The sequence below is a fragment of the Taudactylus pleione genome, unplaced genomic scaffold (assembly GCF_031769625.1).
Source record: "Taudactylus pleione unplaced genomic scaffold, aTauple2 ptg000026l, whole genome shotgun sequence".
In the NCBI taxonomy this organism is placed as follows: Eukaryota; Metazoa; Chordata; class Amphibia; order Anura; family Myobatrachidae; genus Taudactylus; species Taudactylus pleione.
The window spans coordinates 42,052,501-42,067,500 of record NW_028284428.1 but is presented as its reverse complement, the minus strand read 5'-3'; the positions used below and the strand labels follow the sequence as shown (position 1 = coordinate 42,067,500).

General features: G+C 42.9%; 1 protein-coding gene across 7 annotated transcripts in view; it reads left to right on the top strand.

Moving 5' to 3' along the window:
• CASK (calcium/calmodulin dependent serine protein kinase) overlaps window positions 1-15,000 on the top strand; it is a 450,595-nt gene that overhangs the window by 206,074 nt on the left and 229,521 nt on the right. The gene's annotated exons all lie outside the window — the stretch shown is intronic.

Below are 15,000 nucleotides of genomic sequence, written 5' to 3'. Positions count from 1 at the left end.
GTACAAAGTATTACATAAACCGTGGAATGCTATACAATTCATCCATTATGTATGTATGTATGTATATATATATAAATTCTTCCTCTGCTTCTGAAAAAAATAAATAAGGTGCATTGGCTCCTTGTGGTTAGGGGAGCCCGGTGATGACTGTACATGTGCTACAGAGACCTCTGCTCTTTTGAGAATGCTCACTGAAGTCTTCCAGTTTTCTTTCAGAACTGAGGGGGAGATATATGAAGAGACAATACAGGGGTGGAGTGGTATCGGCTTACGTTACGTGCGGGCCATTCCGTGTCAGATCAACACACTTTTTTGTTAACATTTTACCTCACCAGCTCAGATTTTGTTAAAACTTGGTATATGGGGAGTATATATGTAGTCTAAAAGTACAACATTTTATTTAATTATTTTAAGCCGCTTCCAGAATATGGCTATGTAAAGCAAAAAACGCACAACCAGCATATTTTCAAATCGCCATAGCAGCTCTCCTAATTAAGCTAGAGAGGTGGAAGTGGTGTGTTTTTCATGTCCTTTCCTATGTTATAAATAATAGGCTTTTGTGAGGAAAACCATTTTCCAAATTCAACCTGAAATTTTCGATCATGATTATCTCAATAATTGCGACGACAAAAAAAAGTAAAAAAAAATTCTGGAAATAGTCTATATTAATGTTAAATGTTTTTCAAAATGTAAAAGTGGGAGGATAATGGGTTCATAGTTGAAAATAATAATTTTAAACAGGAGTTGGCACTACGTTTGAAAAAATCAGGGCCTACTTTTAAATCCAATTATGATGGAACAACTAAAATTAGCCCAACACTCAATATTTGAATTAAATGTAAATTCTCAATTACTTTTTGTCCATATCTATATGAGAATATATAATATAGATATTATATATTCTCACATGTAGAGATATTGTCAAAAAATAATTAAGAATTTACAAAAATTCAAATATTGTATGCCTAATTATAAAAGTTCCTATATGACTTTAATAACTAAAAACAATGAATAATGCTTGCAAGAAAATAATGATCTTCAATAATGTTAATGCATTATTTATGAATCATGCTCATGAATCAATGGTCAGGAATCATGCTCAGTATTGCAGGACAGTTTGTAGCATGAAAAAATATACAATTATAGAAAGCGCTAAAAATAAAGTAAATCTCTTTGTTATTAAAATTGTGATTTATATTTATCAATCAATCATGAAACATAATAGATTCTAAAAACAGCTAGTAAAACACTTCAAAAGTGATACTGTAAATCAGCTGATTGCCGATTTGCATAATAAGCAATAAGGACTGATGGATTTATAGTCCAAATTTTATATAGAAATACTGATTCCGGAAAGAATAATAAAGCTCACTCCTTGGTGGTAAACTGAAGTCCCGTATGTAATTATCCAAATAAGGGATAGCAATATTCCGGAATAGAGATTTGACTCTCATATATATTAGATCAAAAAATAGTTCACTTTACCGGCTCAAATGGTAATATAATAATAAGATTCCATGTGATATAGTTCCAGATAGACTGTTGGAGAATTGATCAGAGTTCCAAATCAAAGCAGCTGGCTGGTTAATAGCATCGGCCAAGTTGTAATAAGCGGAGCTATACAGCCAAAGTCTGCTGGCACCGTATGTACTCACAGCCTCCACCTGTAATAGACTCTCCGCAGTGTCCCGACTTATGTGCCTTACGGATGCAGTAAGAAGCAGGTATCGTTCCTGCTTTCTACCTGCTTCTTATTGCTGGGCAATGTATGGCACTGACCGCTATCTATTTCGACAGCTACAGCTGGCGTTGCCCTATCACCACAGCAGTGACAGCACTGTCTCTGCTGCTGCTGCGCCACGGGCTGCATGCGAGATGCTGCGATGCTTGCGAGATCTTGCGCATGCCCATTGGAGTCGGTCTGAGGTAAGACACAGCGCATCAGCACTAGGCTGATGCACTGTGTGCTCTGGTGGGGATCTCCGGAGGTAGGAGTTTTCACTACCCCACTCCGGCAGACAAGATATTATTACATCTCGTAAGTAGTGCTTTCTGCTTCACCTCGGTAAAGAGTCGAAGCAAGATGCGTGCCACTATAATACATCTCCCACTGAATGCCTAAACAGGGCTTCACTTCTGCCCCTTTGCATGTGGCTCAAATTTCCATCTGGCACTAAGGGGCCTATTTATCAAGCTTTTTCTTCATAAAATTATGTAGAAACTGCAGGCTTTGCATAGTTTTATGAATTGTTGCTATTAGCACAGTGCTAATTAACACTGAAGATTTCCTTCCCCATTGTCAATGGCAGTTGCGTAACATTATACCCCGCGGTGGCATGGGGCGCCCGCCTGCTGCCAATGTTTATGCAGATTCCATGCGGTCTAGCTGTCCGCATGGAATCTGCTGAAAATGTCCCTCCAAAAATGGCTGCTGCCTAGGAGGAGACAGATGCTAGAGATCCTACTTGATCTCTAGCGTCTGTCAGGGAAGCGCAGCAATATTAAGTATTACCCGGAAGTGCTAGGAATGCTTGCACCACTGAGAGAAGATGCAAAAAGCAACATCTTCTGCCATGAAACCCCTGACAACGATCATGGAACCCAGAGCATGAAACCCATGGCAATGAGCAAGTAATTTAAAAGTAATTTGAAGCCTTACTGTGGAGCATAAAATGTCAGGGGCATAACTGTGTGTGGCATAATGTGTAATGAGCATTACTGTGTGTGGCAAAGGAGTAAGGGGTATTACTATAAGGAGGAAAAATGACAAATAATGTAAGGGGCATCAATCAGGATTTTTTTTTCCTGTGGTGGCCAATGTCTGAGTGTGCAGTTTGCAAAACTGGGGTATAAGGTAGTCTTTTCCTGCAAGGCCACGCCCTTGCAGCAAAGTCACACCCCTTTTTTGGACTGTGCGCAAATTCTTTATTTTTAAAATGTCTATAGTGGGTGGGGGCACATTTTTAACTTTGCACTGGGACCCAATATGCCTAGAAACGGCCCGGTTTGTTTTACCAAATTGCCGTGGGGGGGGGGGGGGTCGAAAAATTTTTGGCAGGGGGGAGCAAAATTTATAATTACGCCACTGGTCAATGGGGACTACGATCTGATCCCCATGTACCAAACTATGAAGAGTGCAGCTTTTCCTTTTCGGAGTTTGACCCCATTAATCAATGCCATCTTCTGATGGTTTACACTGTTTTAAGCCTATGGATGCTTACAAGTAGGCGAGAGATCTTTAGATCTCTTCTGCAGCCTTTGGCTGGAAACGGACACTTCACATGCGCAGTGTCTGCTCCCCTCTGAGGAGAATTCTTTCATAAAAGGCCTCTACAACATGCCAGGGATATAACTCACAGGGACATCTGTTACGGCAACTCCTGTCCCTGCGACTTTCCCTTGGTACATAGCAGGGATATTTTCATTAAAAATTTAAATATCCGCCCAGATACGATATTATTTGCCGCTCTCTTTCTATGACTTTGCCACCTTCTTCACATTTAAATTTACTCTGTACGTCAGGACATTATATACCACCAGACCCTCATCACTCCTCCCCCTCCTTACCTTGACCACCCCTCTCCATCCATCTTACAGACTCTGACATCCTTCTCCCCTGTAACTGGAGAGGAAGTCATGGCCCTCAGCCTATCTCTTCCCACTACCTTTCTCCCCTTGCCTGTTCCAATCTTTCCCACCTCATCAATTTCTCTCTGTCATCTGGTACTATCCCTTCTGCATTCAAACATGCCCATGTCTCTCCCATTCTTAAAAAACCTACCCTCGATGCGAACACTCTCTCCAACTACTGACCAATCTTTCTCCTCCCTTTTGTCTCCAAACTCCTTGAGCGTGTTGTCTACAACCGCCTTACCACCTTACTTTCCTCCCACTTCCTGCTTAACCCATTTCAGTCTGGCTTCTGTTCTCTCCACTCCACTGAAACTGCCCTTACAAGTGTCAGCAATGATCTCCTTGCTGCAAAATCTAAGGGCCACTACTCTCCACTCATTCTATTGGACCTCTCTGCTCCTTTTGAAACTGGACCACCCTCTCCTCGTGCAGATCCTTCACTTCCTTGGTCTACGTGATACTGCCCTCTCATGGCTGTCCTCCTACCTCTCTGACTGTTCCTTCTCTGTCTCCTCTCATGTCTCCTCTCCCCCCCCCCCCCCATTTCCACTAATGGTAGGTGGTGTTCCCCAAGGTTCTGTTCCTGGACCTCTCCTTTTCTCCCTCTGTAGTACTTTTTTAGGTGAAATGAGCTCTATTGGCCTTCAATATCATCTCTATGCTGATGATACTCAGATCTACCTTTCCTCCCCTGACCTCTTCCCTTCTCTCCTCACTCGTATCTCCAACTGCTTCTCTGCTATCTCTTCCTGGATGTCCCAGCACTTTCTTAAACTTAACATGTCAAAGACTGAGCTGATCATCTTCCCATCTTTCCATCCTCCCGCATAACCTCACTGCCCACAATTTCATTATCTATTAACAATGCAACAATCTCCTCTAGCCCCCAAGTGTGCTGTCTTGGAGTTATTCTTGACTCCTCACACTCCTTCAAACTATACATTCAATATGTCTCACAGGCCTGCCTCTTCCATCTCAAAAAACATTTCCAGGTTCAGACCCTTTCTCACCCTGGAGGCAACAAAGACCCTCATCCACTCACTGGTCATCTCCAGATTGGACTATGGTAACCTTCTCTTATCTGGACTCCCTGACTCCCACCTCTCTCCACTCCAGTCTGTTCTCAATGCTGCTGCTAGGCTCATATTCCTCTCCTAACGTTCTAAATATGCCTCACCTCTCCTACAAGCCCTACATTGTCTCCCCTTCAGAACCCAATTCAAGGTTCTTACACTCGCTTATAAAGCCCTTACCCAGTCCTCTCCCATTTACATCTCTGATCTCATCTCACTTCACACTCCTGTCCGCCCCCTTCGCTCAACAAATGCATGCCGCCTCTCTTACCAACTGATTACTACTTCCCACTCCCGTCTCCAAGATTTTGCTTGTGCTGTTCCCAACCTCTGGAACACTCTCCCTCTCCCTATCAGACTGTCCACCTCTCTACAAATCTTCAAACGAGCTCTCAAAACCTACTAATGCATCAAAGCCATCCAGCACATCCTAACCTGCTGCTCCATGCTTCTTTCTCACTGTCTACCCATTCTGTATCAACCCCTGTCTGTCTGCCACTCCCCTTTTAGAATGTAAGCTCTCACGAGCAAGGCCCTCTTCCTTCATGTGCTTTTCCTTCCTTTACTCATACGATCATCTACTCCAAACACCCCACAAGGGCACCTAACACTTGGTTGCTGACGCCCTGCTACTTTTGAGTGGTATGATCGCTATTGCAGCAATGTTTATAAACTCTGTCCTTGTCCTGCATTGTTTTATACTGTATGTTGCTGTCTTCTTGGTTGCTCATTTGTTTATGTACTTTGTAAGGCGCTGCGGAACACTTGTTGCACCATCTAAATGAAGGATTGCGGCGGTTCTGTAATTATTAGTATTTAGGTCCCTAAACAATAATAATGTTCCATTGAGTCTAAGGGGCATATTCAATTTGGATTGAGAAGTCCATTGCCGGACATCGCTGGTTTCAGGGTCGAAAAAGTATCGCACCCATCCCCGCATTCAATTCCAAATCGGCGAAAACGGGACCCGGCGAAAAGAAAATCGGCAAAAAATCCCGGCATTTTTGGGGAAATCAGCCTGACACTCCCCCAAAAGATGCTCTGACATGGGGGTTCACTATGGTACCCCCGAATAGCCCTTCTAAAGGTACGTGGGGTCTTTAAACGGTCTCAATAGCTGCTGTTTAGCATTTTTAAGAAAGTGGTGAAGAATATCATTTTGCAATTTTTGGGGGGGACAAAATAAGTAGTTCCATCAAATTTTGGGATACATGAAAAGGAGTGCAAGCATATTTTAAAGTGGCTAATGTGAAGATTTAAAAATCTTGAAAAATTCACCTGCCACAACCACCTGCAATAAAACACCTGGGGCATACTTGGGGACCCCCCTGAGTCTATTTCGCTAGTTTAAAAGTTTGTCCCCAACTTTGGGGGTTTTTTCGCCCCAAAACGAAAGTAGTTTTTTGGGGTGTCCTAAGGTACGTTTTGTAAATGTAAATGTTAACACCGAATACCTTTTGAGGGCCTGTCCAAGGGGGTGCAGGGTGGGTTTTGGAAGTCTGCATCCCAAAACCCCAATATTGCACTTTTCTCGCCACCTATTCATAGGGGACACTTTTTTGCTGGTCCCAATGCATTGACTTTTTGCTTCGGCGAAAGTCAGAAAAATTGAATACGGGGATAACTCAAATCTGCGAAAATTACGTCATCAGCGTAAAAGTTTCGCAGAGAATGTCTTTTCGCTGCCTAATTGAATACGGCCCTAAAATTTAGATGGCAACAGCTGCACCTTGTGTTGGAGAAATATTGATTGGCAAAATCTCAAATTTGGACTGGATAATATTGAAAATAGATACTGAGCTAAACCGACACACAACTATTAAAATGGAAAATGATGCAGAAAATTATTAGTCTGCAAAACAAATAGGTCCTTATGAAATACAACCATTTTATTTTGTTGATGTGCTCCTGGAATCCCTATCACATTTGGATATTTTAGGGCTTTTACTGCTCTTGTCACCATACATAGGATTAAGAAAGGGAGAATAAGGTTTTCCATTTGAAAACATCCTGGCAAATGTTGTTCTGCATGGAAGTATGTTGCAGTAAAACTTGTATTCTTCATTTTTATAGAGATTACAGCAAATACCGTTCCAGGAAACAAAAATTTTTAGAGAAGTGTGCCTGGTCAGTATATTGTACAGGGGTAGGCAACATGTGGCACTCCAGCTACTGAGGAACTACACATTCCAGCATGCCCTGCCACCGTTTTACTGCTAGGGGATGTATAGTTTCAAAGCAGCAGGAATGCCAGTTGTTGCCTACCCCTGGTAAAGCATTTACAAGTGAGACATGTTTCAGGTAGTGAAAACCTAAGCCTGTTGTTATATTTGCAGTTTATAGTTGATGTGTTGTTGTTAAATGAGGAAGTGATGGACACCTTAAAGGGTTTTTACTTGGTTTAGGTTTGAGTGCGATGATTGAAGTCTTTCGGCTCTATTCAATTGAATGTAAATTAAATAGCGCCGGAAAAGAGTGCCCCCGGAGCTATTCAATTCAGTGCGCTGTTAAGGACTACTTCTCGCACCCCTCCAATGGTGCAAGCAGAAATGCGACAAAGGTATAAGGGTGATGCTATTTTCTGCCCTTAGCGCCGTGGAAACAGCATCGCATCGGGCAGTTTAGTCGGAGAATGCCCGTTCTCATGACTAAACACACTGTTGAAGGCGCGAGGGGTGGGAGAATGGGCATTCTCCGACCTTACAGCTCGCTGGATTGAACAGCTCCGGGAGCTCCCTTCCGGTGCTATTTAATTTGCGTTCAATTGAATCGAGCCCATTGAGTGTGGATCCAGAGCACAGGTCTCTAAAATGCCATTTCTTTCTAATTAATGCAGTAACAAGTTCCTTTTGGAACATATTGGAATATGGGGAGCCATTTGGGACCAATTGGCAGCATGAAAGCAAATGCTTTCCCTAGAAAAAGACAAAAAGTTCAGTTAAGCTAAATGGTGAAGAATAGCTCTGATTTACAGCAGGTGACTGTTTAAATATTTCTATAGTGACTGGTTCATGTTTTTTGTGTCTCCACCCCGTTTTTTATTTGGTCTCTCTCCTTGTTCCAACAATGCAGTACCACTAGGAGCTGCACACAAATGAAGCTCAGAAGCGGTGATACTGCTTCTCCCCCGATGTATGCGCCCCTGTCATTATCTGCTATCTACAACATAGCAGCGCCGAATGGCAGGGCATGTATTAGCGGTCAGTACGCCTGACCGTTCCGCCTGCTGTAGCTGTTGCTGTTGACAGCTACAGCCTAGCAATGCCCTATCCCCACAGCAGGGACAGCGCTGTCCCTGCTGTGGTGGCTGCTGACTCCAGGGCTACATGCGGGATTTCGCAATATTTGCGAGATCCCGCGCATGCTCTGTGGAGCCGGCCGGGACTGATACACAGCGCATCAGCACTAGGCTGATGCGCTGTGGTCTTTAGTGGGGATTGCCGGAGAGAGGGGAGTTAACGCTCCCCTGCTTTGCTTTAGCCACATGCACATTCCATACCAGTAGTTAATATAATTTTTCCGCTATTCTTATGTATCAAGTGTTCCCCCATATCTCCTAGAGGGAAAGCTTATAGGTTTGTGTTATAACGTACTTAATGTATAGTGATGTGGATTATGTCAGGGCATTATAAATAAAACAATTATCTCCAGCATATAACTTCTATGAGCGAATGCGCTTTCATTTTAAAAAAGCAAATGTGGTTCATCCAGGGGAAGACGGCATTTTGGTTCCTTTTTGTCGGATATCATAACACGAGTGCTTGGAGAGACAGTAGACATTTTAGCTTCCCTTGTGGCTCGTGAAAGACTTTCTCATGGTGAAGAATTTTGTATGTGCTAGAGTGCGAATATTTACTCCCATGTCTTCCCTTTAGCTGGCTTAGGACCAAGCCTTGCCCACTGCTAGCAAGAAAATGTTGCGCAAACAAACTTCTATTACACAGGGCCCAACATTTTGACATCTGCAATAGATGAACAATAAATTCCTATTTTAAAAAAATATATTTGGGGGGTATAGATTGTAGGTGATAGCGATAGAAAATAGGCACATTCACTGTACCCCAATTTCTGCAGGGATAATGCCAAAAACCCATTTTAAAATTATTTAGCATTTTCTGTACTTGAGTTATAATTTAATTTCTCTCATTGCTTAAAAAAAGAAAATGCATTTGGGATCTTTAAAATAACATTTTAAAGCCTTCCCATTAATGAAAAAGCTTTTATTGACTAACCTATATTTGTGACATTTTCTACACGTTTGAGAAATTTGTAACATTATCTCTACATATGTGCACAATTAGGTTACTGTAAAATGCATACCATTCTTCCTAGCACACAAGTAAAGGTCCCCATACATCTGCCACGGATTGTCGCGATCCTGCAACCCGGCATCGCAGAAATCCAACATGTTGGATTTCGCCAGTATGACAATCGCAATCAAAAAATGATCGTCATTGTCAAATCTGAGAAATTTAAAATGTGAAATTTCAGCGATCCTGCGACGGATCGCTGAACATCAATGGTCCCCGGTCGGCATTTCCAATCGGAGTTTCCGATCTAATCTGAGGATCGCGACGATCAGTCACAGATGTATGTGCCTTAAGTTATTCCATAAACACAGGCAGGACAAATAGCTGTATGTGTAGTTTGCATTTTCCCACTGGATAGTGCTTTTGTGTGAAAAATGAATCATTGGTCCAACAGATCGTGTTTTGAGGATTTCTGTCTGTGGCAGCAGGTGGGGTAATCACTGACCCAGCAAAGTAGATTAACTCGCCTGTGCAGGATTATAGACATCCACAAATGACTTGGTGGAACTTGAGTACTAGAGTTTACAGCCACTGCATTAGATGATCATTTTATTTGTTTTACATTTTTGCACAACATTGCAGTGAAATTCATAATAAACATAGATGTAGTTTTCCGACATTCCCCTATATAAATTGCTATGGGTGTCTATTATTTTCAAATTAAGTTACATGTGTGAGAATTCTGATGTTCTAGTGCCATTGAGGATCAGTAAAACTGTTTTAGAAAATCCATTTTGGAGGGAAACTATGCCTTAAAGGCAAAAATATACCCCATTGTTTGTAAACCCTGTGGAATGCACCCTAAAATGTGGGTTATTTGTTGGGATAAAGTACTTGTGTTCATTTTTGTGCGGTTTCCTTCCTTAGCTGTTTCTGTTTTTTGCGGAGGGAAAAAATTTATCCCTTTTGAGGAAGCATTGGTCGAAAAAAGGCGCTGTTCTAAAGTTATAGTACCTTACGGTGAAGTTCAAAAGTAGCACAGTGACATTCTGTTAAAAGAAAAAAAAAAAACAACTTAAGATCCAGTTGATTTTTTAGAATACAAAAATATTACAATTTCATAGCTTGGGGTATTTTTAATCCCTCTGTGTGTGTGGACACTTGTAATCATAGTATGGGGTTTGCAAAAATAAATAAATGCTTGTTACTGTTATAGGCCCATGTAGCAGTAATGCTGCGTACACACGCAGCGATGTTTATGACGACAGAACAATAACGATATCATTGTTGTTCAGTCATCCAAAAAATCATTCCGTTTTAGCCCCAAAAACGATGAACGATATTGACCAATGCGCGCTCCCGTTTGTAGTTATCGTTCATCGCCCTAACCTCCCGTCCAACCTGACGATATTGTCAGGTTGAACATATTCAGGGATGAGGGAGGGGGCCCGGCACTGAATGAAATCGTTTGGATTTCGATCAGTGTTTGTGCTCAGTGTCGTTAACAACACTGAGCACACCCCTGCCGGGGACACACATGATGAAGTCGTTCATGGAGCAAATCGTCCCGTGTGTATGCACCTTAACAGATCTTGGAGATGTTACACATTTTATGGTAGTAAACAATCATAGTTACATTAGTGATGCCATGTGCAGTGATGAGCACTGCCTTTGGTAAAATACGAATTGAGGTAACTTCATATGTTTTTAATCAGTCATGTAAAGTTCCTACCATGGTAATAATTTACAATTGCAGACAGCTTTTTGTGAAGACCCCCATACATCTGCAATCTGAAAACCACAATTTAACAATTTGAAGATTTATTGCCCTTATCTTAGGATTTCCCAATATAGCAATCTACGCCCATACATTACAGATGTTTTTCAGTGATTTGCAGATCAATTGCAGCAAACACAGATCTGCCAATCTTGAAAGGCCCATCATTTTACTAGTAATGGCCTGCAAATCTGCTGATCATGTTCATAAGGTGGCCATACACTAGTACGACCAGCATAAGATCAGATTCATCATACGATTTCCCTTGAATTCCCCAGCAGTCGTGACCACACGATTTTGTGCTTTTTTCACACACAATTTACATGAGATCTGTCGTACGATCACGCGTCACTATACGACGCATCGTGATAGGGTTGATCATGTGCCTCACCCAAGAACATGCGATTGATTGGCCCCAAATTTAAATAGAGGGCTGTGCTTCACTGGGTGGTATAAAAAATGCCTGCCTCTTCAGCTCTGTGCACTCCTGTTTGCTCTGTGATTAGTGAGGCTTGGTTTTTACCCTGCTGAACGCTCCACATTGCTAGCTACTGTGCATTGCTTTGTATTGCCTGGCTTTACAAAGTGCTTCCTGCTCTATTTCCTGTGGTCTATTTTCTGCTTTTTTGTGGTGATTGATCCCTGCCGTTATAGAGAACTGCTGTCCTATGCTGTGGTCAAGCTGAGTGAGGAGAGGGCCCAGCATAGGAGGAGGATTAGGTCCTGCTGGAGATGGAGAGTCAGTCCTATATGCCCATGCTGATGGAGATGAGGGAGAACAATCCGGACGACTATCGCAACTTCCTGCTGATGGATGACACCACCTTCCAGGAATTGCTGCGTATGGTGACACCCTATATCCGGAAGCAGGACACCAAATTTCGGATGGCCATCACGGCCGAGGAGAGGCTAATGGCTACACTGATGTACCTGGCTACGGGATGCTCCTTTGAGGACCTAAAGTTTGGGACCCGAATCTCGGCTCAAGCTTTGGGACGCATTATCCCGGAGACGTGCAAGGCTATCGTGAAGGTGCTGCAGTTCCGTTATTGTAAGGTAAGATAAAACACACACCACACTTTTTTTTTTTTATATTCAAACCAAAGAAATGTTTTATTTTTACTTTCTATCGTTTGTTAGTTATGTGAAAAATTAAATACAAAAATAAGACTTTTTTGGGGTTTTATTTGCAGTTTATACTGGCAACATGGCCTATAAATGTTTAAAACATAAATACTTATGTGAAACTTATATAAGTTATATGTACATAGATGGCTAAAATGTTAAAACTATCACCAAGTTACTCAATCCCTGATAAGTATGGTGCGGCATGAGCTTTGGTATTTGCGGCCCAGATTTCAGGGACGCAAACACATGCAGAAAGTTCAAATTCAGTGGGCCCAGCCCCACTGACATGCACTTCCAGCATGTGTTCCTAGTCGCCTGAGAGTCTGGGTCACAAACACCATGCTGCATTCAGCACCATACTTATCAGGGAGTATGAAACTTCATTAGTACCAAATAAGTGTGTAAAATTATTTTGGAAACACATTTATGATAAATTCTCATTGTCCTCACTTGCTTTGCGTAATAGTGTGAAAAAATTCGGTGGTGAGGGTGTAGAAGTAGTTTGGTAGGAGGCGGCGGATGGAGTAATATTTTGGTAGAAGGAGGTGGCTGGGGGAGCAGGATGGTAGGTAGAGGTGGGTGGGGGAAGAGGTTGGTAAGATGAGGTGGTTGGGTGAGTTGTTTGGCAGGAGGAGGTGGTTGGGGGAGCAGGATTGTAGGTGGAGGTGGGTGGGGGAAGAGGTTGGTAAGATGAGGTGGTTGGGTGAGTTGTTTGGCAGGAGGAAGTGGTTGGAGGAGCAAGATATTAGGTGGAGGTTGGTGGTGGATGACGTTGGTAGGAGGAGGTGGGTTTGGGCTCAGATGTTTAGAAGGATGCGGTGGTTGGGGGAGCAGGAAGGTAGGAGGTGGTTGTGGGGGATGACATTGGTAGGAGGAGGTGGGTGGGGGCAGAGTTTGGAAGGTGGGTGGGCTATCAGGAGGGTAGGGTGGGTAGTTTGCCGTTGGTGGATGGTATGTTTGGGATGAATATTACGTGGGTGTTGCCGTGGTGAGTGTAGGGGGGTTTCCATTCCTCGCACCGCTGCACTGACATAGGCCGCAAAGTTGTCATATTCATCTGGTGGTTTCAATAAGGCCTCTCTGGCCTGGCGAAGTAGTGGGTCTTCTTCCTTTTCAATATTTTTTGTTTTCCGCCTTTTGTTTTTTGGAAATTGGTGGAGTGGGGTTTCGACTCGCAACACTATCTTCTCCACTGTGTAGGTCCGGGTTGCTGGGGATATCTGAAGTCTGTAAATAGAGAACATTTTAAAAAGCTTCATATTTTAATTTTGTTTACAATTTCTTTCACAGTTCCCTACAAACACGGAAGAGTGAATAGCCATTTGGGATGAGCTTGAGAGCCGTTGGCAGTTCTATAACTGCAGAGGAGCTATCGACGGCAAGCATATTTGGATTAACCCACTTGTAAACACTGGGTCATACTACTACAATTATAAGGGGTACTTCAGTGTTGTTCTGATGGCTGTGGTGAACGCAAACTACGAGTTCCTGTTTGTAGATGTGGGGTAGAACGGCCATTCTTCTGACGGTGGCTCCTTTCAGAAGACTGCATTCTAGGAGAGGCTAACCACTAACACCCTTCATTTGCCATCCAGAGAGGCTACGAAACATGGGCTGAATTTAGTTTTTGTGGCTTTTGCCCTTAATAAAAATGTAATGAAGCCATTCCCATAGAGGGTCTTGACTCATGAAAGCGGGTGTTCAGTTATCGCCATCTCGTACAAGGCGTATTGTGGAGAACGCCTTTGGGATCTTTAGCAAACGATTCCGGATTTTGCATACCCCCATAAATTTAAAGGTGGAGAAGATTGACTGGGCGGTCACGGCTTGCTGTATCCTGCACAACTTCATGCATTAGAAAGCCACCCAGCAAAGGTTATTGGGCACACCTGCAGTTGAAGACCCCGAAAATCTGGAAGAGGTTGCTCTGTTCCCCTCAGTGGCAGGACCCGCGGTTAGGGAAATCGGGACTACTCTGGCCAAAAAGGTCAGAGAGGAATAAATGGCAAGAGGATTTTATCTGAAAATGTTGGAACTTGCCACTGATACATCTGATTCCAGTAAATCCTCTTCCAGCAGGCTGCACTCCTCTGACTCAGCCATCACCTGTACAGAAGGTCTCACGGTATCCTGCTGCACCAGGAACATAATCAGGTCATAATACCATAGCGTGGGATGGATTATGTTGTCAGTCCCGTCTCCCGAACGTTTTGAATCCTCCACCTTCTTGTGCTGTTTAATGAAGGTTGTACGTAGATTCTGTATCTTATTGCGCACCCACACTAGGGACCACTTTACTCTGACAACTTGAGTAAAGCCTGGTTACGCTTCTGTCTGTTGGTGTACATTTTTGACTTGGTACGCCAAAGACAGTCATGGTGCTTGTATAGCTCGATAAATCCAGTTATGAATTCTGGTTCACGATCCAGAGACATTCCTATGGGGAAAAAAGTTGACATCATAAAGTAAAAAGGACATATTAATTTGGTGGATTTGAATATGGCCATCCCCAACAGTGGGGGTGGACATTGAACTATATAAATGTGGCCCCCAAGTGGATTTATATTCTGGTCTCCCCAACAATGGGGGTGGCCTTTGAACTATGTAAATGGGGCTTCCAAGTGGACTTATATTCTGGTCACCCCCAACAATGGGGATGACCATTGAACTGTGTAAATGGGGGCCCTTTTATTAATAAAGTTTGAGTGTAATTTATTTGAGATGCGTATAATTGTCTATGGGGTGGGGGATAGATCCAATTCATTATAACAATGTGCTTTCCATGATTACAAAAATAAAACGTGGCCGATGGACATAGGTTCCAAAACATAGGTGGACAGTGGGCGCATAGGTGGGCAATGATAATTATTGGGCAAATGGGTGGTCATTGTCTGTAGGACTCAATGCCCACTATGCATATGCAAAACATTGGTGCCCAGTGGGCATTGTTGGGGACACAATAGGTAGATGGTGGCCATTGCTGGGCACATAGGTGGGCAATGAGCATTGCTGGGCAAACAGGGGCGGTCATTGTGTGCAGGACTCAAAGCAATGCCCACTATGCATATGCGAAACATTGTTGCCTAGTGGGCATTGTTGGGGACACAATAGATGGTGGCCATTGCCGTGCACTTAGGTG